We start from the raw sequence: 25,755 nt of genomic DNA on the forward strand, positions 1-25,755 counted from the left end.
TGTTTACACGTAACGGAGAGACGCATGGCTTATCCCATTTGCCATCTATTTATTCTTCTAATTAATTAGATGTGCACCATGCCCCGTGATGGCGTCCATAACGAGAATTTGACAAACATCTCGCCAATGTAAATAACTTGCAAACCAATATTTGGGGGTAAGCATGGGGTTGTCGTCATTTGTAGCGATGTGAGTTGAGTGAAGGCATTTGGTGCGAGTTGCAATATTATAAGCCTTACCTGCCTTTAGTTATGAACAATGCCAAGCATTGATCTAAGTTTTCGTTATTGCGAGAGATATTGCGCATTACAAACTTGAAGTAAGGAAAATAAATTTGTGCGTAAAAGTTAATAATATAACCCTGATATTTATTATAGTACATAGCAGATGAGTAAATTTGTTGAGGTCTCAAACCAAACATGTGGGATATTTTCTCGTTAGATATTGGAACTGGTTTAGTAAGCAACCTTTCTGTCAGATTATCCCTTCTTTCAGGTTGTTTGGTGAGCGAAATGGAAGCGTGCATAATGTGAAATGGAGAACAACACCCTGATCCTTACAGTAACTGAGGGTTTCAACGGCACATCAGAGTGAAGAAACGATAGGCAGGCAGGAATTGTTAATTAGGTAGGTTGTAATGATAGTTTAAAAAAAATTGTTAAATGTTATCGCTTAGATTAGTCAGTGATATTTTTCATGTTAGTCAATTTGATTGGGTCATGAAATCTAGCCCCTAAGGATGAAACTTTTATTTATGGTATGTCTGTTTTTGTTGTTAATTTCATTAGTTACAAATGAAAATGAACAACAAACAAACAAGTACCATAGATAATATGTTTACATTTTCTTTCCTAAAGAAAACACTTGGCCATATGCGCCATGATATCCGTATAGCCTTATATGCGAGTGTTGTGATGATTTACTACATGGGCAGTCAGTCAATCAGTCAGCTTGTCTTTCCCACATCATGCGGGAGACTCGAAAGGTGTGAAAATAATTATCTGTCATACGTGTGAGATGATATCTTGTTATGTCTTTATTGTAATGTTAAATTCTTTTCCTCATTCTTGATTCTTCATTTTCTTTCAAATTATGAGCTTGAACATGAGAAATCAGTCAGTCAGCTTGTTCTGCTAACTACTCATTAAAATACGAGTCCTTACGAGTGTCAATGATTTGACCTGGTGATGATATGGCTTGTTTTGTCTCCTCCCCTGTCCTCTTTCTCTGTATTGAGTGTCTCCTTATTTGCAAAATCAGATTTTACTCACTTAAAAATTATCACCTCTTCAAACAAACTTGTCTTGCTTTTCTGTTAGCAAAATTATCATTAACATTGTCAAAATCTATTTCATCTGTAAGTGGTCTTTCTATAGACAATTATCAATATGGCAAGATTGCTCAGCCTCAAGTTACTCATAGACATTAAGTTGGATCAATGTTAACACGCTTGCAAACTGTCACTCTTTATTATGCTTTATAATGTAGAAAAAAACTGACATCTATGAGAGACTGATTAACGTAATTTTATATCAATCGTATAAGGACCAAGAATGCCGCTCCGAGGGCGTAGCTAAGGGGGGGGCCTCCCCCCCCTTAGCTACGCCACTTATTCATTGTAAGGTAGCATGTATACACGTAACGGAGAGACGCATGGCTTATCCCCACTTGCCTCTATTTATTCTTCTAATTAATTAGATTGTGCACCATTGCCCCGTGATTGGCGTCCACCTGTACGAGAATTTGACAAACATCTCGCCAATGTAAGTAGATTTTGGGGGTAAGCATGGGGTTGTCGTCAGTAGCGAGTGAGTTGAGTGAAGGCATTTGGTGCGAGTTGCAATAGTCAAGCCTTAGCACGTAGTTATGAACAAGAAGCATTTTAAGTTTGTTTATGAAGATATTACCTTACAAACTTGAAGTAAGGAAAATAAATTTTGTGGAAAAGTTAATGATATAACCCTGATAATTATTATAGTGGTACATAGCAGATGAGTAAATTTGTTGAGGTCTCAAACCAAACAGGTTGTGGGATACTTTTCTCGTTAGATTTGGTGGTTTAGTAGCAACCTTTCTGTGATTATCCCTTCTTTCAGGTTGTTGTGCAGCGGCCCCAAGCGTGTCATCATGTCGGAAGAGAACAACACCCTGATCCTTACAGTAACGAGGGTTTCAACGGCACATCAGAGTGAAGAAACGAAGGCGGCAGGAATTTATTATTAGGTAGGTTGGTAGATAGTTTAAAAAAATCTGTTAAATGTTATCGCTTACACTTGTAGTCAGTGCAGTCCTATTTTTCATGTTAGTCAATTTTATTGGGTCATGAAACCTAGCCTAACCTAAGGATGAAACTTTTATTTATGGTATGTCTGTTTTGTTGTTAATTTCATTAGTAAATGAAATGAACAACAAAACAAACAAACCATAGATAATAGTTTACATTTTCATACATTTTCCTAAAGAAAACACTTGGCCATATGGCCATGATATCCGTCACTTATATGCGAGTGTTGTGATGATTGAACATGGGCAGTCAGTCAATCAGTCAGCTTGTCTCTGTCTGCTTCATGCGGGAGACTCAAGGTGTGAAAATACGTGTCCTTACGAGTGTGCGGAGATGATTTGACCTGGAGACGATATGGCTTGTTTGTATCCTCCCCCTCCTCCTCCCCCTCCACCTCCTCCTCCTCTTCCTCCTCTTCCTCCTCTTCCTCCTCCCTTCTTCCTCTCCTCCTTCCCCTCCTCCCCCTCTCCTCCCCATCCTCTTATATGCGAGTGTTGTGATGATTGAACATGGGCAGTCAGTCAGTCAGCTTGTCTGCTTCACGTGGGAGACTCTAGGTGTGAAAATACGAGTCCTTACGAGTGTGCGGAGATGATTTGACCTGGTGATGATGTGGCTTGTTTGTCTCCTCCTCCTCCCCCTCCTCCTCCCCCTCCTCCTCCGTCTCCCCCCATCCTCCTCCGTCTCCCCCCCATCCTCCTCCGTCTCCTCCTCCTCCCCATCCTCCTCCGTCTCCTCCTCCTCCCCATCCTCCTCCCCCTCCGTCTCCTCCCCCTCCGTCTCCTCCTCCCCCTCCGTCTCCTCCTCCCCCTCCGTCTCCTCCTCCCCCTCCGTCTCCTCCTCCCCCTCCGTCTCCTCCTCCCCCTCCGTCTCCTCCTCCCCCTCCGTCTCCTCCTCCCCCTCCGTCTCCTCCTCCCCCTCCGTCTCCTCCTCCCCCTCCGTCTCCTCCCCCGTCTCCTCCCCCCCCATCTCCTCCCCCCCGTCTCCTCCCCCTCCTCTTATTTGCGAGTGTTGTGATGATTGAACATGGGCAGTCACTTAAAAATTATCACCTTTCTACAAACAAACTTTTCTTGCTTTTCTGTTAGCAAAATTATCAATAATTGTCAAAATCTATTTCATTTGGAAGTTGTCTTTCTATAGACAATATAATGCAAGATTGCTCGACCTCAAGGTACTCATAGTAGACATTAAGTTGGATCAATGTTAACACGCTTGCAAACTGTCACTCTTTATTATGTTTAATAATGTAGAAAAAACTGACATCTATGAGAGACTGATTAACGTAATTCTATATCAATTGTACAAGGACCAAGAATGCCGCCCGGGGCGGACCGCCCCTACCGCCCCCCCCCCCTTAGCTATGCCACTTATTCATTGTAAGGTAGCATGTATACACGTAACGGAGAGACGCATGGCTTATCCCCACTTGCCTCTATTTATTCTTCTAATTAATTAGATTGTGCACCATTGCCCCGTGATTGGTGTCCACCTGTACGAGAATTTGACAAACATCTCGCCAATGTAAGTAGATTTTGGGGGTAAGCATGGGGTTGTCGTCAGTAGCGAGTGAGTTGAGTGAAGGCATTTGGTGCGAGTTGCAATAGTCAAGCCTACTTAGCACATAGTTATGAACAAGAAGCATTTTAAGTTTGTTTATGAAGATATTAACTTACAAACTTGAAGTAAGGAAAATAAATTTTGTGGAAAAGTTAATAATATAACCCTGATAAATATTATAGTGGTTCATAGCAGATGAATAAATTTGTTGGTCTCAAACCAAACAGGTTGTGGGATACTTTTCTCGTTAGATTTGGTGGTTTAGTAGCAACCTTTCTGTGATTATCCCTTCTTTCAGGTTGTTGTGCAGCGGCCCCAAGCGTGTCATCATGTCGGAAGAGGAGAACAACACCCTGATCCTTACAGTAACAAGGGTTTTAACGGCACAGAGTGAAGAAACGAAGGCGGCAGGAATTTATTATTAGGTAGGTTGGTAGATAGTTTAAAAAAATCTTAAATGTTATCGCTTACACTTGTAGTCAGTGCAGTCCCATTTTTCATGTTAGTCAATTTAATTGGGTCATGAAACCTAGCCTAACCTAAGGATGAAACTTTTATTTATGGTATGTCTGTTTTGTTGTTAATTTCATTAGTAAATGAAATGAACAACAAAACAAACAAACCATAGATAATAGTTTACATTTTCATACATTTTCCTAAAGAAAACACTTGGCCATATGGCCATGATATCCGTCACTTATATGCGAGTGTTGTGATGATTGAACATGGGCAGTCAGTCAATCAGTCAGCTTGTCTCTGTCTGCTTCATGCGGGAGACTCGAGGTGTGAAAATACATGTCCTTACGAGTGTGCGGAGATGATTTGACCTGGAGACGATATGGCTTGTTTGTCTCATCCCCCTCTTCCCCTTCTCCTCCTCCTACTCCTCCTCCTCCTCCCCTCTTCCTCTCTTCCTCTCCTCCCCCCACTCCTCCCCATCCTCTTATATGCGAGTGTTGTGATGATTGAACATGGGCAGTCGGTCAGTCAGTCGGCTTGTCTCTGCTTCATGCGGGAGACTCTAGGTGTGAAAGTACGTGTCCTTACAAGTGTGCGTAGATGATTTGACCTGGGGACGATATGGCTTGTAACTTGTTTGTCTCCTCTTCCTCCTCCTCCTTCCCCTCCTCCTTCCCCTCCTCCTCCCCCTCCCCTTCTCCTCCCCCTCCCCTTCTCCTCCCCCTTCTCCTCCCCCTCCTCCTTCCCCTCCTCCTTCCCCTCCCCCGTCTCCTCCCCTGTCTCCTCCCCCTCCTCTTATATGCGAGTGTTGTGATGATTGAACATGGGCAGTCAGTCAGTCAGTCAGTCAGCTTGTCTGCTTCACGTGGGAGACTCTAGGTGTGAAAATACGAGTCCTTACGAGTGTGCGGAGATGATTTGACCTGGTGCTGATATGGCTTGTCTCCTCCCTCTCCTCCTCCCCCTCCTCCTCCCCGTCTCCTCCTCCCCGTGTCCTCCCCCTCCTCTTATTTGCGAGTGTTGTGATGATTGAACATGGGCAGTCAGTCAGTCAGCTTGTCTGCTTCATGCGGGAGACTCGAGGTGTGAAAATACGTGTCCTTACGAGTGTGCGGAGATGATTTGACCTGGGGACGATATGGCTTGTTTGCCTCCTCCCCCTCCTCCCCTTTCTCCTTCCCCTCCTCCCCCTTCTCCTTCCCCTCCTCCCCCGTCTCCGCCACTGTCTCCGCCACTGTCTCTGCCCCCGTCTCCTCCCCCTCCTCTTATATGCGAGTGTTGTGATGATTGAACATGGGCAGTCAGTCAATCAGCTTGTCTCTGTCTGCTTCACGTGGGAGACTCGAGGTGTGAAAATGTGTCCTTACGAGTGTGCGGAGATGATTTGACCTGGGGACGATATGGCTTGTCTCCTCCTTCTCCTCCCCCGTCTCCTCTCCCTGTCCTCCCCCGTCTCCTCCCCCGTCTCCTCCCCCTCCTCTTTTATGCGAGTGTTGATGATTGAACGTGGGCAGTCAGTCAGCTTGTCTGTCTACTTCATGCAGGAGACTCGAGGTGTGAAAATACGTGTCCTTACGAGTATGCGGAGATGATTTGACCTGGGGACGATATGGCTTGTCTCCTCCTCCCCACCTCCCCCTCCTCCTTCCCATCCTCCCCTTCCTCCCCTATTGTGGAGAGACTACTGGCTTCTAGACGTGAGTGGAACTATTTTTTCTTCGACATAATTACACATATGGACACGAACTATCATGTGAACAAAATTACCACTTCCCATGTTTACTCGTGTATTGAATTACAGGTTGATCATCACCACCAATTGATCCATTCACCCACCGTTGAGACCTATGCATCGCATCATTTCATTGGACTGTCACTGTAAGTAGATTTGTATTGTTTTGGGCTAATGCTCTAGTGTGAATGAGTACCAAAGAGGCATTATGTGGTTTTTTTTTTTTTATTTGCCTTATTTCTTGAAAGTGATTTTTTTTTTCTTTAAATTATGAAAGTGCATGACCAGTCGCAGATAAGTTTTGTCTGGCATATTTTCAGAAGAATTAGGTTTTTCAGCTGGTGGTGGGGGGGGGGCACTGTGAGTAAGGAACTGGAATGGGATGTTGTCGGGTCCTGGGGCTTTGCCAATGGGCTTGATGTGTTCTAAGCCTTGTTGAAGGTTTGCTTAGGTTGGGTGGAAGATGGTAATGATGTCCAGTGAGAGATCTGTACTGAAGATGATTGGTGTGGCATCTCCTGGGGTTGGTTGAAGGAGGTGTGTGGATAGATTACCTTGATATGATGTTTGGGTTTGCTAAAGACCCTCTGGTATTGCTGTTTGAGCAAGTGAGCCATTTTGATTGGGTCGCTGTGGAGTTCCCCAGCTGGATTTTGAAGTGGTCCTATGGTTGGTGTACTCTTTAGTTTGTTGTTAGCATACAAGTGAAAGAAGGAATTTGCTAGGTGGAGGAGGAGCTTGTTTACATGTACAGCTAGCAGCAGCAGCAGCAACTCTGTTATTTGAGAAGGCAGTAAGAAGCTGGGTGTTTGCTGCCAAGTCCTCCCTTAAGTAAAATAATGGTTAGGTACCCCCACAAAAAAAAAAAAAAAAAAAAAAAATAACCTTTATATTATTGTTGTATATGAAAGACAACTTTATTAGAAACAAAATGCTTTTTAAATTTTTGAAATAGCTTGAAAAATAAGGGAGATACGATTTTTTGAATTATTTTCTTAGCCCGCATTTTTGGCTCGACTTTACCATAACAAAGTGTTAGAATTAAGGGTGGTAATTTGTAAGGATTTCGGTAAAGAAATACACATTAACTCTAAACCACTGGTCCAATTTTATTAAAATTCGGAATACTTGGGTTTTATGGATCAACAAATCACATGAGCATGTCAAAAACAATGTGAGACATCTCCATCATACCATATTTGCCTTTTCATGGCAACCATGAAGCTGTCGCTAAACGCCGACCGAAGTCGACCGACGCCGACCAAAACCACACAATGACGGTTTTTGCTCAAATGCATAATTTATATATAAAAAATAGCACATGGTTGCATTATTTGACCTATTTTCTTTAAAATGGATAATTTCCACGTAAAATGATCAGAGAAGTTACGTTTTTATCCTCTGAAAAATGATCAGCCGGCAACCAACACCGACGAAACCCAAACAATGACGGTTGCCGGTTGATAATTTTGTAGAGGATAAAAACGTAACTTCTCTTCGATCATTCTACATGGAAATCACACATTTTAAAGAAAATAGGTCAAATAATGCAACCATATGCTATTTTTTATATATAAATTATGCATTTGAGCAAAAACTGTCATTGTGTGATTTTGGTCGTCAATGGTAATAGTAAACAAAATGGAACGCGAACTGGACGCATCAGATTCATGGGTGATATGGCTACATTCCGGGGATTTAAGCTCAATTATGATGTGATACACGATATTAAGCTTCTCATGTCCGGGAGAAAATAGGTTGATAAACTTGTTTATGTAACTTAAAATTATGTTTAGAGATTCCTTACCTTAATATTTTTACTCTGAAAACTATGTTGCCGAGTTTGACGACCAAATTTCCGTTTAAATCGCTGAATATTTTTTTCTATTTCAAGAATTAGCCTTACACTTGCAAAACAACAAGATAATTTGAATATCTTTAGCATGCGCTAAGCGCGGGAAGCATTCAAATTGAACCAAATAAAACCTAGTGGGCCGCAACATATGGCCATGAAAACAATACATGGTCGACGGTGGCGCCGCGCGTGGATTCGGGGGTACCTATAATGGTACCCCTCCATGACTTGTATCGACCCTATCAGCTGTGAATAGGGTGAAATTGTGAATATTAATTAACGCATGTAGGATAGCTTGGTTAATTAAGGTGAGTTTCTGCGAGGGCATTGAATAAAGATGGTGCTCTTCTGCTGCTGCCGCCAACTCTTGGAGCACTGGTACTTTACACTGGTTGCTTTGTGGGTAATTTAGCCCTCTGATGTTACCCCCCACAAAGAAAGAAACAGTATAGTGGCGGCAGCTCCACCTCCACTCCACTCGGGTGCGTGTCCATTCCACTCGGGTGCGTGTCCATTCCACTCGGGTGCGTGTCCACACCACTAGGGTGCGTCTCCATTCCACTTGGGTGCGTGTGCAATCCACTCGGGTGCGTGTGTAATCCACGTAGGTGCCTGTCCACATAGGGGCCTGTCCACATAGGGGCCTGTCCACATAGGGGCATGTCCAATCAACGAGGGTGCTCGTCCAATCCATGAGGCTGTGTGTCCAATCCACTCGGGTGCTTGTCCAATCCACTCGGGTGCTTGTCCAATCCACTCGGGTGCTTGTCCAATCCACTCGGGTGCTTGTCCAATCCACTCGGGTGCTTGTCCAATCCACTCGGGTGCTTGTCCAATCCACTCGGGTGCTTGTCCAATCCACTCGGGTGCGTGTCCAATCCACTCGGGTGCGTGTCCAATCCACTCGGGTGCGTGTCCAATCCACTCGGGTGCATTTCCAATCCACTCGGGTGCATTTCCAATCCACTCGGGTGCATTTCCAATCCACTTGGGTATGTGTCCAATCCACTCGGGTGCGGGTGCAATCCACGTAGGTGCCTGTCCACGTAGGGGCGTGTCCACATAGGTGCCTGTCCGCGTAGATGCCTGTCCGCGTAGATGCCTGTCCACGTAGGCCGTGTCCACGTAGCCGCCTGTCCACATAAGGGCGTGTCCAATCCACTCGGGTGCGTGTCCAATCCACTCGGGTTGTAGGTGCCTGTCCACGTAGGTGCCTGTCCGCGTAGGTGCCTGTCCACATAGTGGCGAGTCGACGAAGGTGCCTGTCCACATAGGTGCCTGTGCACGTAGGCCATGTCCACGTAGCCGCCTGTCCACATAGGGGCGTGTCCAATCCACTCGGGTGCTTGTCCAATCCACGCGGGTGCGTGTCCAATCCACGCGGGTGCGTGTCCAATCCACGCGGGTGCGTGTCCAATCCACGCGGGTGCGTGTCCAATCCACGCGGGTGCGTGTCCAATCCACGCGGGTGCGTGTCCAATCCACGCGGGTGCGTGTCCAATCCACGCGGGTGCGTGTCCAATCCACGCGGGTGCGTGTCCAATCCACGCGGGTGCGTGTCCAATCCACGCGGGTGCGTGTCCAATCCACGCGGGTGCGTGTCCAATCCACGCGGGTGCGTGTCCAATCCACGCGGGTGCGTGTCCATTCCACTGGGGTGCGTGTCCATTCCACTGGGGTGCGTGTCCAACCCAGTGGGGTGCGTGTCCAACCCAGTGGGGTGCGTGTCCAACCCAGTGGGGTGCGTGTCCAACCCAGTGGGGTGCGTGTCCAACCCAGTGGGGTGCGTGTCCAACCCAGTGGGGTGCGTGTCCAACCCAGTGGGGTGCGTGTCCAACCCAGTGGGGTGCGTGTCCAACCCAGTGGGGTGCGTGTCCAACCCAGTGGGGTGCGTGTCCAATCCACGCGGGTGCGTGTCCATTCCACTGGGGTGCGTGTCCAACCCACTGGGGTGCGTGTCAATCCACGCGGGTGCGTGTCCATTCCACTGGGGTGCGTGTCCATTCCACTGGGGTGCGTGTCCATCCCACTGGGGTGCGTGTCCATTCCACTGGGGTGCGTGTCCAACCCAGTGGGGTGCGTGTCCAACCCAGTGGGGTGCGTGTCCAACCCAGTGGGGTGCGTGTCCAACCCAGTGGGGTGCGTGTCCAACCCAGTGGGGTGCGTGTCCAACCCAGTGGGGTGCGTGTCCAAGCCAGTGGGGTGCGTGTCCAACCCAGTGGGGTGCGTGTCCAACCCAGTGGGGTGCGTGTCCAACCCAGTGGGGTGCGTGTCCAACCCAGTGGGGTGCGTGTCCAACCCAGTGGGGTGCGTGTCCAACCCAGTGGGGTGCGTGTCCAACCCAGTGGGGTGCGTGTCCAACCCAGTGGGGTGCGTGTCCAACCCAGTGGGGTGCGTGTCCAACCCAGTGGGGTGCGTGTCCAACCCAGTGGGGTGCGTGTCCAACCCAGTGGGGTGCGTGTCCAACCCAGTGGGGTGCGTGTCCAACCCAGTGGGGTGCGTGTCCAACCCAGTGGGGTGCGTGTCCAACCCAGTGGGGTGCGTGTCCAACCCAGTGGGGTGCGTGTCCAACCCAGTGGGGTGCGTGTCCAACCCAGTGGGGTGCGTGTCCAACCCAGTGGGGTGCGTGTCCAACCCAGTGGGGTGCGTGTCCAACCCAGTGGGGTGCGTGTCACAACCAGGGGGGTGCGTGTCCACACCATTGGGGTGCGTGTCCAACCCAGTGGGGTGCGTGTCCAACCCAGTGGGGTGCGTGTCCAACCCAGTGGGGTGCGTGTCCAACCCAGTGGGGTGCGTGTCCAACCCAGTGGGGTGCGTGTCCAACCCAGTGGGGTGCGTGTCCAACCCAGTGGGGTGCGTGTCCATCCCAGTGGGGTGCGTGTCCAACCCAGTGGGGTGCGTGTCCAACCCAGTGGGGTGCGTGTCCAACCCAGTGGGGTGCGTGTCCAAACCAGTGGGGTGCGTGTCCAACCCAGTGGGGTGCGTGTCCAACCCAGTGGGGTGCGTGTCCAACCCAGTGGGGTGCGTGTCCAACCCAGTGGGGTGCGTGTCCAGACCAGTGGGGTGCGTGTCCAGCCCAGTGGGGAGCGTGTCCAACCCACTGTGGTGCGTGTCCAACCCACTGTGGTGCGTGTCCAACCCACTGTGCGTGTCCAACCCAGTGGGGTGCGTGTCCAACCCAGTGGGGTGCGTGTCCAACCCAGTGGGGTGCGTGTCCAACCCAGTGGGGTGCGTGTGGTGCGTGTCCAACCCAGTGGGGTGCGTGTCCAACCCAGTGGGGTGCGTGTCCAACCCAGTGGGGTGCGTGTCCAACCCAGTGGGGTGCGTGTCCAACCAAATGGGGTGCGTGTCCAACCCAGTGGGGTGCGTGTCCAACCCAGTGGGGTGCGTGTCCAACCCAGTGGGGTGCGTGTCCAACCCAGTGGGGTGCGTGTCCAACCCAGTGGGGTGCGTGTCCAACCCAGTGGGGTGCGTGTCCAACCCAGTGGGGTGCGTGTCCAACCCAGTGGGGTGCGTGTCCAACCCACTCGGGTGCGTGTCCAACCCACTCGGGTGCGTGTCCAACCCACTCGGGTGCGTGTCCAACCCACTCGGGTGCGTGTCCAACCCACTCGGGTGCGTGTCCAACCCACGCGGGTGCGTGTCCAACCCACGCGGGTGCGTGTCCAACCCACTGGGGTGCGTGTCCAACCCACGCGGGTGCGTGTCCAACCCACGCGGGTGCGTGTCCAACCCACGCGGGTGCGTGTCCAACCCACGCGGGTGCGTGTCCAACCCACGCGGGTGCGTGTCCAACCCACGCGGGTGCGTGTCCAACCCACGCGGGTGCGTGTCCAACCCACACGGGTGCGTGTCCAACCCACACGGGTGCGTGTCCAACCCACTCGGGTGCGTGTCCAACCCACGCGGGTGCGTGTCCAACCCACTCGGGTGCGTGTCCAACCCACTCGGGTGCGTGTCCAACCCACTCGGGTGCGTGTCCAACCCACTCGGGTGCGTGTCCAACCCACTCGGGTGCGTGTCCAACCCACACGGGTGCGTGTCCAACCCACACGGGTGCGTGTCCAACCCACACGGGTGCGTGTCCAACCCACACGGGTGCGTGTCCAACCCACTCGGGTGCGTGTCCAACCCACTCGGGTGCGTGTCCAACCCACTGGGGTGCGTGTCCAACCCACTCGGGTGCGTGTCCAACCCACTCGGGTGCGTGTCCAACCCACTCGGGTGCGTGTCCAACCCACTCGGGTGCGTGTCCAACCCACTCGGGTGCGTGTCCAACCCACTCGGGTGCGTGCCCAACCCACTCGGGTGCGTGCCCAACCCACTCGGGTGCGTGCCCAACCCACTCGGGTGCGTGCCCAACCCACTCGGGTGCGTGCCCAACCCACTCGGGTGCGTGCCCAACCCACTCGGGTGCGTGCCCAACCCACTCGGGTGCGTGGGCTTCCATCTGGGGTGCGTGCCGAACCCACTCGGGTGCGTGCCCAACCCACTCGGGTGCGTGCCCAACCCACTCGGGTGCGTGTCCAACCCAGTGGGGTGCGTGTCCAACCCAGTGGGGTGCGTGTCCAACCCAGTGGGGTGCGTGTCCAACCCACTCGGGTGCGTGTCCAACCCACATAGATGCCTGTCCACGTAGGGGCGTGTCCACGTAGGTGCCTTTCCACGTACAGTAGGTGCCTTTCCACGTAGGTGCCTTGTGGTACTTTGCTTGTTACCTTGGATTCAATGGACTTGACACCATCAACTGCGACTGTATGTGTACAGTCTGTCAGAAAGTTGTGAAGCCAGACTCCTAGCTTCCCTGAGATTCCTAGAGCCCTTGCCTTGTGGAGGAGGAGGAGGATGACACCGTGGCCCACCTTGTCGAAGGCTTTGGCAAAGTCTATGAATACTTTTGTCAACATTTCTCCCCTCCGACAGGTTCCGTAGTAGCCAGTGGTAGTGTGCCAGTAGGTTTGAGAGGCATGACCGACCTTTCCTGAAACCATGTTGATTTTCTTTAACGAGTTTATTCACTTGAAGGTGTGTGAACAGCTTGTCCCCTATGCATTTCTCAATTACCTTGACAATGTGGGTGGGACGTGAGGGTGACAGGTCGATAGTTGTTTGGCAAGGTCCGATCTCCTCCTCCTCCTCCTCCTTTGTATAATATTGGGCTTATGATGGCTTGATTTAGTAGTGCCGGGATCTCTCGTTTGTCTAGGGAGGCTAGCCATAACATAGGGATTGGGACTGCCAAGACCTCGCCGCTGCCGCAGCAGCAGCATTTTAGGAGTAGGATTGCTGGAACGCCGTCTTCTGTCTGGTCCAGTCCAGCGGCTGAGTTAATCCTGAACTGCTTGATTCTCTTTGATGTCCCCTACTGTCACTTGGATGTTGGTAAGCTGGTTGAGGTTGGTGGTCACCTGGCTGAAGAAAAAGGTTGTGGTATGGATGGAGGATTTCCATGTGTGTCTTTGGTATGCTGAAGACGCTGTTGTATTGGTGTGCCAGCATCTGGCTGGCTGGCTGGCTGGCTGGCAGGCAGGCAGGTTTCTTGTGGGACATCTGCTGTTATGGTTCCTTGTTGAGTCACTAGGGGCCCAATCTGTGACTTGGTTTTGATGAATTTCTGACAGTAGCTGTAGAAGAATGAGGTTATGGCCTAAGTTTTCTATACTCCTCCGTTCTTCTCTGAATGAGGTAATGCCCTAAGTTATGCTGGCTGGCAGGCAGGCAGGCAGGTTTCTTGTGGGACATCTGCTGTTATGGTTCCTTGTTGAGTCACTAGGGGCCCAATCTGTGACTTGGTTTTGATGAATTTCTGACAGTAGCTGTAGAAGAATGAGGTTATGGCCTAAGTTTTGTATATTCCTCCGTTCTTCTCTGCTCCTTGTGTGAGTGTTTGATTTTGTGCTCCATGTCCTCTATTTTTGAGGAGATTGAGAGCCTTTGGGTCTCATTGCTACTTTTAACGAGTTTTAGGCTGAGGTTGGCACGCCTTGGCATGAGGATTTTCCTGTTGCGCAGGATGGATGGATGGATGACCTGCGAATCCTTTTGATGCTTTTTTGTGGCACATAGGCAGTACTACACACCTGCAGCAAAATCCTCAATAGTGTGTTGAGAGTGGTGTTGGAGTCTGTATCCTGCAGTGCCAGCTTCCAGTCGGTCAGTCAGTCAATCTTGCCGAGATCCTGTTGTAACTGTTGCCAGTGTACCTTTTGATTGAAGAAGTTGAAGAAGCTGGCTGGCGAAGGGTGTCAGTCATGTCCGGAGGAGTCGGGGATTCCCGCGGTGTCTTGCTTTTGATGTAAGTAGTGTTGATGTGAATTGTATTGTGGTCAGAGAAGATTGTTTTGTGTGACCTGCAATTGCTGACCGATTCTTGATTATTGGTAAAAAGGAGGTCCATTATGTTGTTCCTTCTAATCTGCTCCATTATATGCTGGTTAAGGAACAGTTTGTCAGTCAGCAGTCTCTAGAAGGAGTTTGGCTTGGTCTTGGAGAGTCCCCCCACTGACTGGTTGTGCCGATATGAGCAGGCCAGCATATAAAGTTGGGGAAGTTGATGATGTCGTCGTCGTCGTCGTCGTCGTCATCATCATCTGTTATGGCATGTGGGGTGGTCGGTCTCCTGCCAGCACTTGGTTCAGCTTTTCCAAAGCTTTGATGAAGCTTTGGAGATTGCACTGAGGTGGACGGACGGTAGGAGTTGACAATGATTAGATTTATGTTGGTGATATGTAAGGCTAGTAGGAGTTTTATCACCCCATTTGAGTGGGATAAGTGTCTTGGTGTGGGTGGCTAGATTGTGCCTGCCTGCCTGCCTGCCTGCCTGCCTGAGGTTGACCATTGAACCACCACTATGGCTTCTTCCTTCCTTTCTTCTCTGTCAGCTCTAAATGGGGTGTTTTTAGTTGTTTATTGCCATCCGAGTCTTACGTGTGAAAATATGGGGAAAGAGCCCTGACATTGTAAAGAGAGAGTATTGGCACATTCTTTGAGCATTTTGGGGTGAACCCCATCTGGTCCCGGTGCTGATGTCTTCTTAAGTTGTTGGTTCCAATGCCTGCCTGCCTTCCTTTTGGATGGATGGTATCCATTATGCTTGCTAAAATTGAGGTGGATGGGTGAGCGCATCTCCCTGGGTTAACTAACTGCCTCTGTAACTCCTTGTGGATTTGCTGGCTGGCTGGCAGCTTCCTGCATGAACACTGAAATTGCGTATTGAGCAGCAACTGGCATGTTTCTAAGGCGGAGCTAGTTAGCGTTCCATCCTCTTCCATCAGCCTATTGACACCCTCTTTAACCCCTTCCATACGGTGCCGCACACGTAGGCGTCATGGGGAGCGAGTGTATTCGCGAGGCTGCCATATCGGTGTCTTGATTATATTTATTGTAGTCGCCCCTCCATAATGACATTCTTTCTAATTCTTTTGTAATCGCATTTTCTATGATTATCAAAATTCACGGGTGAAGAGAGAACGATCGATATAAGCGGTGACTATATTTTATGATGCGAGTATTATTACGACACGTCGTACGGCTGGCATTGGCTGCTGCCACCGAGATCTAAGTCCATGACGCCTACGTGTGCGGCACCGTATGGAAGGGGTTAACCTTTGTTTTGGAGCGGGCATAAGCGCAATAGGCTCTTGTGAGGCCTTTGATGTCTCGGGCCAGTTGATGCTCAAAATGGTACTTTGTTTCTCTCACAATTGTTGAGGTTTGATTTCTTATTGAGCAATAGGGGTCATATCTGTTTTTGGTCTTCTTTTTTCGATAACGCTTCCATGCCTCTTCCTTGCTAATCTGTTTCATTACAGAGAGTTGTCCATTTGTGTTCAATTTTAGAAGCAAAGCATAGTTTCTGTGATGGGTATGCACCTTTGAGTCACCTCCGTGTATCTACGAGTAAATTGAAGCCACATTATTTCGTTCACTTGGCACTTGCAAATTCTGGGGCCCAATGTACATTTGCTAACAATTGGTTTGCCTTTGCATAATTCCCCTTAAAATGGTTTGTTTTTATCTTTGAGTTACAAGTCTCCTATCAAGAGAGAAATGAAGGTTTTTTCAGTTACAAATAGAATGCGAGTATTTTGCCCTCATAATTAAGATACCCAAAGTATCCCATTTTTGCTGCGAGGTGTTAATTCCATCCACTTTTGTGGTGTAGATACACTTTAATTTTTCAACGTTTTGCTTTGTGATCTATCAGGTATGACAATCTGTTTGAGTCTCCCGTTGCGTATTACCCAGGTCTTGTCCTTGATGCTGCCTGTATTATCCAGCAGCAGCAGTTCCTTGTTTTTCACATTCGTTATTTATTTTTTTCCAGTTGTGCATGTGCTCTTATCTCGTTCACCCGTGCTCGAGTCTCGTGTATATGTATGTATATTTACCTAGTTGTAGTTGTATTTTGCGGGAAGGGGAGCTATGCTCGTGATGTCCCACCATTGTATCTCGCAGTGTCTAGTTTGTTTTTAAACTCATGAATGGTTTTTGCGCATACTATTTCATTATCCAGTTTGTTGCAAGTGTCCAAAACTGTATGTGGAAAACTGTTTTTCTTCAGTTCTCTTCTATAGCTATGTTCTTTTATTTTCTTTCCATGTCCTCTTGTGTTTCTTTTGTCCCAGTTAAGTAAGTTCTCTTTATCAAGTATCTGTGTGCCTTTCATGATTCTGTAGATGGTCAATAGGTCACCTCTCTCTTCTTTGCTCCAGTGTCGGTAACTCCAGTTTAGGCAATCTCTCTTTGTATGATAGGTTTGCAAGTGTAGGTGCCATTTTTGTAGCTGCTCTTTGGATTCTTTCTATTTTCTTTATATTCTTTTTGGTACTGGGGGACCACAATGTCGCCGCATACTCTAATCTAGGCCTTATCAATGTAACCAATATTTTTTTTTATCAAGTCTTCGTCCAAGTATGTAAATGCCACTTTTATTGATCTTAGCAAGTTGTAAGTTTCCCCGACAATTTTGTTAATCTGTATATCATAGGGCAAGTCGTTGGTGATAATTACACCCAAATCTTTTTGGGATCCTACTTTCTTTACTTCCTTGGTTCCAATTGTATATTTTCCTGATATTGTGTTTTTGCTTTTTCCAAACTCCATTATGCTACACTTGTTAGTAATAAAGTCCACTTGCCATTTGTGACTCCAGTTCCATACCCTATTTAGGTCTTCTTGCAGTGCTTCACAGTCCTCATCAGTTTCTACTTTCCTTAACAGTTTGGTGTCATCAGCAAAGAAGCTGATGTAGCAGTTCACATCCTCGTCCATGTCATTCATATAGATAGCAAACATTATTGGTGGCAGTACAGATCCTTGCGGTACTCCACTGATCACCTCTTTCCAATCTGAATATTTTTCTCTGAGCACTACTCTCATCTTTCTACCAGTCAGAAAGTCCTGCATCCATTTTAGTATGTTTCCTTGTATTCCTCCTGTGTTCCAGTTTTTTTTAGTAATTTTCTGTGTGGTATTGTCAAAGGCTTTTGGCAAGTCTAGGAATGCACAATCGGCCCATCCATTTCTTTCTTGCACTGTCTTGAGTAAAAGCATATTAAGTTTGTGGTGCATGATCTTCCTTGTCTGAACCCGAATTGTCTTGGGTTTAATATGTTGTCATCCAGATATTTACCCATCTATTCTTGATTATTTTCTCACATTTTGGCTATAGTGGTTGTTAGTGATACTGGCCTATAGTTGGTGGGTTCTTCCTTGTTTCCTCCTTTATATATTGGTACAATGTTAGCATTTTTCCAGTCCTTGGGTATCTTTCCTTCTTTGAGTGAGCTGTTTATTAAGATGTGTATTTTGTCTGTTAGTTCTTCTTTGCACTCCTTTAGAATCCAATTTGCAATACCATCCGGGCCATGTGATTTTGTGACGTCCAGTCTTGATAGATGTTCTGATATTTCTTTTAGTGATGTTGTAAACTCACTCGTGTGGGGAGAATGCTTGTTATTATCTATGTCCCAATTTTGTATTTTCTCTCTGGTGACGACAGATTTAAAGTGATTGTTCATGACTTCGGCCATCTCTAAATCTTCTGTGTATTCTATATACGTATGTATATGTTTGTATGTATGTGCATATATGTATGTGTATATATGTGGTTATATGTATGTATGTATATGTATATATGTATGTGTATATATATGTATATATGTATGTATATGTATATATGTATGTGTATATATATGGATATATGTATGTATATATGGATATATGTATGTATATATGGATATATGTATATATGTATGCATATGTATATATGTATGCACATGTAAATATGTATATGTATGTATATGCATATGTATGTATATGTATATGCATATGTATGTATATGTATATATATGTATGTATGAGAAGTATGGTGGGGGTTACTAGGCTGGATAGAGTGAGAAATGAGGTGAGGAGGAGGAGAACAGGGGTAAAAAAGGATTTGGGAGATAGGGTTGATGAAAGAATATTAGGATGGTTTGGACACATGGAAAGAATGAGTGAAGAAAGACTAGTAAAAGAGGTATGGAAGGCAGATGTGGAGGGAGTGAACATGAGGGGACGTCCTAGGATGAGGTGAATGGATGGGGTGAAGGGGGCTTTGGGGAAGAGGGGAATGTCTGTTGAGGAAGGAAGGGAGAGGACGGAAGACAGAGGTGAGTGGAGAATGGTTGTATATGGATGATGTTGTGACTGCGTGAGGAGGAATGGGCGGGGGGGTGGGGTAGTATGTGTGAGTAAATTTTGACGCAGCCCGAAGGGATTTCTCCCCGTCCTCGCCTTATATGCAAAGGGGGGGTCGCCGATTAAATGAAGCGGCCTTGCTGTGGATGTGCTGTGTCTTGCGACACTGCTTCTGACCCAGGGCGGTGGGCAGGGTGCAGGGATGACCCGTCATCCAGGAGGTGCTCAGATGAGAGGAAGGGTGGGAGGGGTGTGGAGGGTATTTAGGGATGAAATGGGTGGGAGTGTTTTTGTGCCTTTCCCTTTTTGGCTACCTCCCTTGGAAGGGGGAAAAAGCCTTGGTATATGTATTTACCTTACCTAGTTGTATTTTGCGGGAAGGGGAGCTATGCTCGTGATGTCCCGCCTTTGTATCTTGCAGTGTCTAGTTTGTTTTTAAACTCATGAATGGTTTTTGCGCATACTATTCCATTGTCCAGTTTGTTCCAAGTGTCTAAAACTCTATGAGGAAAACTGTTTTTCTTCAGTTCTCTTCTATAGCTATGTTTTTTTATTTTCTTTCCATGTCCTCTTGTGTTTCTTTTGTCCCAGTTAAGTAAGTTCTCACTATCGAGTACCTCTGTGCCTTTCATGATTCTGTAGATGGTCAATAGGTCACCTCTCTCCTTTGCTCCAGTGTCGGTAACTCCAGTTTAGGCAATCTCTCCTCGTATGATAGGTTTGCAAGTGCAGGTGCCATTTTTGTAGCTGCTCTTTGGATTCTTTCTATTTTCTTTATATTCTTTTTGGTACTGGGGGACCACAATGTCGCTGCATACTCTAATCTAGGCCTTATCAATGTAACCAATATTTTTTTCATCATGTCTTCGTCCAAGTATGTAAACGCCACTTTTATTGATCTTAGCAAGTTGTAAGTCTCCCCGACAATTTTGTTAATCTGTATATCATAGGACAAGTCGTTCGTGATAATTACTCCCAAATCTTTTTTGGATCCTACTTTTTTTACTTCTTTGGTTCCAATTGTATATTTTCCTGATATTCTGTTTTTGCTTTTTCCAAACTCCATTATGCTACACTTCATAGTATTAAAGTCCACTTGCCATTTGTGACTCCAGTTCCATACCCTATTTAGGTCTTCTTGCAGTGCTTCACAGTCCTCATCAGTTTCTATTTTCCTTAGCAGTTTGGCGTCATCGGCAAAGAAGCTCATGTAGCAGTTCACGTCCTCATCCATGTCATTCATATAGATAGCAAACATTATTGGTGCCAGCACAGATCCTTGCGGTACTCCACTGATCACCTCTTTCCAGTCTGAATATTTTTCTCTGAGCACTACTCTCATCTTTCTACCAGTCAGAAAGTCCTCCATCCATTTTAGTAGGTTTCCCTGTATTCCTCCTTTGTGTTCCAGTTTTTTTTAGTAGTTTTCTGTGTGGTACTTTGTCAAATGCTTTTTGCAAGTCTAGGAATGCACAATCAGCCCATCCATTTCTTTCTTGCACTATGTCTATTAGTCTTGAGTAAAAGCATATTAAGTTTGTGGAGCATGATCTTCCTTGTCTGAATCCGAATTGTCTTGGGTTTAATATGTCATTGTCTTCCAGATGTTTTACCCATCTATTCTTGATTATTTTCTCACAAATTTTGGCTATGGTGCTTGTTAGTGATACTGGCCTATAGTTGGTGGGTTCTTTGTTTCCTCCTTTGTGTATTGGTACAATGTTAGCGTTTTTCCAGTCCTCGGGTATCTTTCCTTCTTTGAGTGAGCTGTTTATTAAGATGTGTATTTTATCTGTTAGTTCTTCTTTGCACTCCTTTAGAATCCAATTTGCAATACCGTCCGGGCCATGTGATTTTCTGACATCCAGCCTTGATAAATGTTCTGATATTTCCTTTAGTGATGCTGTAAACTCATTCATGAGGGGAGATTTCTTGTTTTTATCTATGTCACAATTTGGTATTTTCTCTGGTGAAAACAGATTTAAAGTGGTTGTTCATGACTTTGGCCATCTCTAAATCTTCTGTGTATTCTATGTTTCCTTGGCATAGTTTCACCAATTCCTGTTTGTTTTTAAGTTTACCATTCACATACCGATAGAATAGTTTGGGTTGCTCTTTGCATTTGTCTATAATATCCTTCTCATGGTTCCTTTTCTCCTCTCTTCTCACATTAACATACTCATTTCTATAGTTAACATAAATTTGCCATTTGCTTTGTTTTTTGTCTTTTCTCCACTTTTTCCAAGCTTTGTCCCTTCTGTCTTTTGCCTCACTGCATCTTTTGTTGAACCAACATTTAATGTACTCTCTCTCGCTTTTGTCTTGGTACATGCCTGTTTACCCCTTCATTGTAGTTTTCCATCAATATATTCCATTTCTCTTCCACTGCTGTTTCTTCCCTGTAAAATATTTCCCAGTTTGCATTCCGGAAGAATGTCTTTAGTTTTGTAAAGTCTGTTTTGTTGTACCTCAGTCTTCCTTTCCTATGCTTTTCGTTCCTCTCTGTCTATTTCTTCCTTTAGTATAGTTTCGATGAGTACATGGTCACTCTTTCCAATTGGTGTCTCATACTGGACTTTATGCACTATTTCAGGCTCTGTTGTAAATATTAGATCTAGTTTCGATGGCTCTTCATTATTTCTGTACCTTGTGTTTTCACGGACCCATTGGGTCATTGTGTACTCCATGGTCATATCTAGCAGTACATTGCCCCTGAGTCATCTCCTCCTTGCACTGTCATGCTGTCCCAACAAATTTCTTTGCAATTGAAGTCCCCCATAACTACCAGATTACCCTTACCCATTAGTATCTCATTGAGTGATTTTCTTGTATCATCTAGCATTTTTGTATGTTCGATTTCTTTCCAAGCGCTTGTTTTTGGAGGCACATAAGTCACCACAAACTTTCTACTTTTCATATTCTTGCCTTCGACTTTTATCATGATCAATTCAGCATTACCTTTGCCCTCTGCAATTTTTGTCACGTTTAGGTCTTTCTTGGCCAAGAACATGATTCCCCCTCCCTGTTTCTTGTCCCTGTTTTTTATCCAGTAGTTGTATAAACCTTGTCCGATAACAGTGGATGGTATTTCGCCTCTTAGTTTAGTCTCTACAATTCCCATTATGTCTGGTTTTGCTTCTAACAGATAATCATTGAGTTCGTTCAGTCCCGAAATTAGTCCGTCAATGTTGGTATAGGCCACTTTTAATTTTCTTCCTTCTCCCTGGTTTCTTCTTCCCTTGTTTTGTTCGTTTTGAAGCGCCATTGTCTTAATCTCAAGTCTATTACTCTCCACTGGAATTCTTTGCATTCTGTCTCCGATCTTTTCAAGTTTTTTCCTTTGCTTCTTCTCTTAGTGCCCTTTCTTTTTCTAATTCCTCAGTACCCATTTCTCTTTTTATCCATATCTTATTGTATTTTTCACTCTTTGCCAAGTTACCTACTTTTTCAAATATGTCTTCTACTACCACTTGTGACCTTAGTTTTATCTTTAGAGGTCGATTCCTATCCTTAGTATATCGACCAATTCTGTAATTCTCTTCTATGTATGTGCCTGAATCACTTTATCCCACCAGAATTTCTTTTATGAGTTCTACTGCTGTCTCTTTTTCTTCTTTTTCTCTCATGTACCTCGCCAATCCTTGTTTTTCTTTAAGCCCATAAACCACAATACATTTCTTCCTATCTACTGTGTCCCTGACCCAATTTGCTTTTTCGTTAATCACTTGAATGATTGTGTCTTTTGCATTATCTTGCATTTGCTGCTTGACTATTTCTTTGAAAGCAATTTCTTTATTTTCAATATTTTCTTTCCACTTCTTAATTTCCTGGATACTGTCCCCACCTAAGTTTTGTTCGATCTTTTGTGTCAATTCTTGTAATTTGTTGTTCACTTTCCTGCTTTAGATTTTTTGCTATTGTTATTATCATTAGTTTTCTTCTTTTCATTATCATTCTTCAGTTCATTTATGTCTTTTTTCATTTCTTTAATTTCGTTTGTAAGATCCAAGTTAGCTTTTCTCAGGTCAGAAATTTCATGGTTAGTCTTAGATAAACAATCAATTAAACCAATGACCTCTTTTCTTAAGTCCATGATTTCGTTTTCCCACCGAGTCCTATTTTTGCTCATCTCTCTCTATCTAATAATCTACTTAAGTTTCTTTCTTTCGTACTTACCAAACCCTAAGAAATCATTGTCGTAACACGTGTTTTGTTGATTGTTTACATCGCGGTTCAGTGGATTGCCGCCAGATGGCTCTGATTCGCAACTGGCTTTCGAGTCGTTTTCATTCATTTTTGCTAATTTCGAGTTAACACCATTAACTAGCACTGCATAGATACCATTTCGGGCACTCACGTTCACTCCCCACCCCTACAGTACAAACCAGGTTTTCCTTTTTCGTCGTAAATCCTCTTCTTCTTGGTCGCGCGACGACGGGCGGTGAGGGAGGGAAGAGTGGAGGGTATGTATGTAGAGTATTTGTATATTATGTATATAATGTATATTTATGTAATGTATGTTTTGTATATAATTATAAGTAATTGTTTATGTATAATATGTTTATTATTAGTGTATGCTATTGTGTGTACATGTATGACCACATATATATATACATATACACATAACATTTTACATATTACACATATATACCATAAACAAATACATATACAAATATAACAATACATACATAACATAATATACAATATATATACATAATAGACAAATACAATACATACATACCCCTCCACCTCTTCCCCTCCCTCACCGCCCGTCGTCTCTGTCGTCGCGCGACCTAGTAGAAGAGGATTTACGACTAAAATGTAAAACTTGTTTTTTATTGTTGGGGTGGGGTGTTAAGGTTTGTGCCCTAATTGTTATCTTTGCTGTGCTTTTTATTTGTTTTAACTCTAATTTAGAAAAAATTATTTAAAACGACTCGAAAGCCAGTTGCGAATCAGAGCCATCTGGCGGCAATCCACTGAACCGCGATGTAAACAATCAACAAAACACGTGTTACGACAATGATTTCTTAGGGTTTGGTAAGTAGGGGGTAAAAAAAAAAAAAAAAAAAAAAGAAAGAACTTAAGTAGATTAATAGAGATAGAGAGAGATGAGCAAAAATAGAGTCCTTCTCGATGGGAAAACGAAATCATGGACCTTAAGATGAGGTCATTGGTTTAATTGATTGTTTATCCTAAGACTAACCATGAAAATTTCTGACCTGAGAAAAGCTAACTTGGATCACTTACAAACGAAATTAAAGAAATGAAAAAAAGACAAAAATGAACTGAAGAATGATAATGAAAAGAAGAAAACTAATGATAATAACATTAGCAAAAATCTAAAGCAGGAAGTGAACAACAATTAACAAGGAATTGACACAAAAAGAATCGAAGAAAACTTAGGTGGGGACAGTATCCAGGAAATTAAGAATTGGAAAGAAAATATTGAAAATAAAGAAATTGCTTTCAAAGAAATAGTCAAGCAGCAAATGCAAGATAATGGCTAAAGACACAATCATTCAAGTGATGTAACGAACAAGCAAATTGGGTCAGGGACACAGTAGATCGGAAGAAATGTATTGTGGGTTTATGGGCTTAAAGAAAAACAAGGATTGGCGAGGTACATGAGAGAAAAAGCAAGAAAAAGAGACAGCCGTAGAAATCCTTAATGAAATTTCAGGGGGGAGACAGTGATTCAGGCACAGACTTAGAAGAGAACTTACAGAATTGGTCGCTATAGCTAAGGATAGGAATCGACCTCTAAAGATAAAACAAAGGTCACACGTGGTAGTAGAAGACATATTTGAAAAAGTAGGTAACGTGGGCAAAGAGTGAAAAATACAATAAGATATGGATAAAAAGATAAATGAGTAACTGAGGAATTAGAAAAAGAAAGGGCCACTAAGAGATGAAGCAAAGGATAAAAACGTTGAAAAGATCGGAGACAGAATGCAAAGAATTCCAGTGGAGAGTTATAAGACTTGAGAATTAAGACAATGGCGCTTCAAAACGAACAAAACAAGGGAAGAAGAAACCAGGGAGAAGGAAGATAAATTAAAAGTGGCCTATACCAACATTGACGGACCTAATTTCGGGACTGAACGAACTCAATGATTAGTCTGTTGGAAGCAAAACCAGACATAATGGGAATTGGTAGAGAACTAACCTAAGAGGCGAAATACCAACCACTGTTATCGGGACAAGGTTTATACAACTACTGGATAAAAAACAGGGACAAGAAACAGGGAGGGGGAATCAGGTTTCTTCGGGCCTAGAAAGACCTAAACGTGACAAAAATTGCAGAGGGCCGAAAGGTAAGGCTGAATTGATCATGATAAAAGTCGAAGGCAAGAATATGAAAAGTAGAAAGTTTTGTGGTGACTTATTTGCCTCCAAAAACAAGCCGCTTGGAAAGAAATCGAAACTACAAAAATGCTAGATGATACAAGAAAATCAATCACTGAGATACTAATGGGTAAGGGTAATCTGGTAGTTAATGGGGACTTCAATTGCAAAGAAATTTTGTTGGGACAGCATGACAGTGCAAGGAGGAGATGACTCAGGGGCAATGTACTGCTAGATATGACCATGGAGTACCCAATGACCCAAGGGGTCCGTGAAAACACAAGGTACAGAAATAATGAAGGAGCCATCGAAACTAGATCTAATATTTTACAACAGAGCCTGAAATAGTGCAAAAAGTCCAGTATGAGACACCAATTTGGGAAAGAGTGGACCATGTACTCATCGAAACTATACTAAAGGAAGAAAATAGACATAGAGAGGAACGAAAAGCATAGGAAAGGAAGACTGAGGTACAACAAAACAGACTTTACAAAACTAAAGACATTCTTCACGGAATGCAAACTGGGAAATATTTTACAGGGAAGAAAACAGCAGTGGAAGAGAAATGGAATATATTGATGGTAAAACTACAATGAAGGGTTAAACAGGCATGTACCAAGACAAAGACGAGTGAGAGTACATTAAATGTTGGTTCAACAAAAGATGCAGTGAAGGCAAAAGACAAGAAGGGACAAAGATTGGAAAAAGTGGAGACAAGACAAAAAACAAAGCAAATGGCAAATTTAATGTTAACTATAGAAATGAGTATGTTAATGTGAGAAGAGGAGGAGAAAAGGAACCATGAGAAGGATATTATAGACACATTCAAATAGC

General features: G+C 45.0%; 1 long non-coding RNA gene across 1 annotated transcript; it reads left to right on the forward strand.

Annotated features, from left to right (window-relative positions):
* The first annotated feature begins 1,612 nt into the window (after positions 1-1,612).
* On the forward strand, positions 1,613-13,115 carry LOC143032768 (uncharacterized). The gene is made up of 5 exons (XR_012967129.1): positions 1,613-1,763; positions 2,097-2,223; positions 4,143-4,269; positions 6,105-6,181; positions 13,097-13,115. It is a non-coding gene; the product is annotated as an uncharacterized LOC143032768 (long non-coding RNA).
* The last annotated feature ends 12,640 nt before the right edge of the window (positions 13,116-25,755 follow it).

Source organism: Oratosquilla oratoria, chromosome 14 (assembly GCF_046742065.1).
Source record: "Oratosquilla oratoria isolate Oo_2021 chromosome 14, ASM4674206v1, whole genome shotgun sequence".
Lineage (NCBI taxonomy): Eukaryota > Metazoa > Arthropoda > Malacostraca > Stomatopoda > Squillidae > Oratosquilla > Oratosquilla oratoria.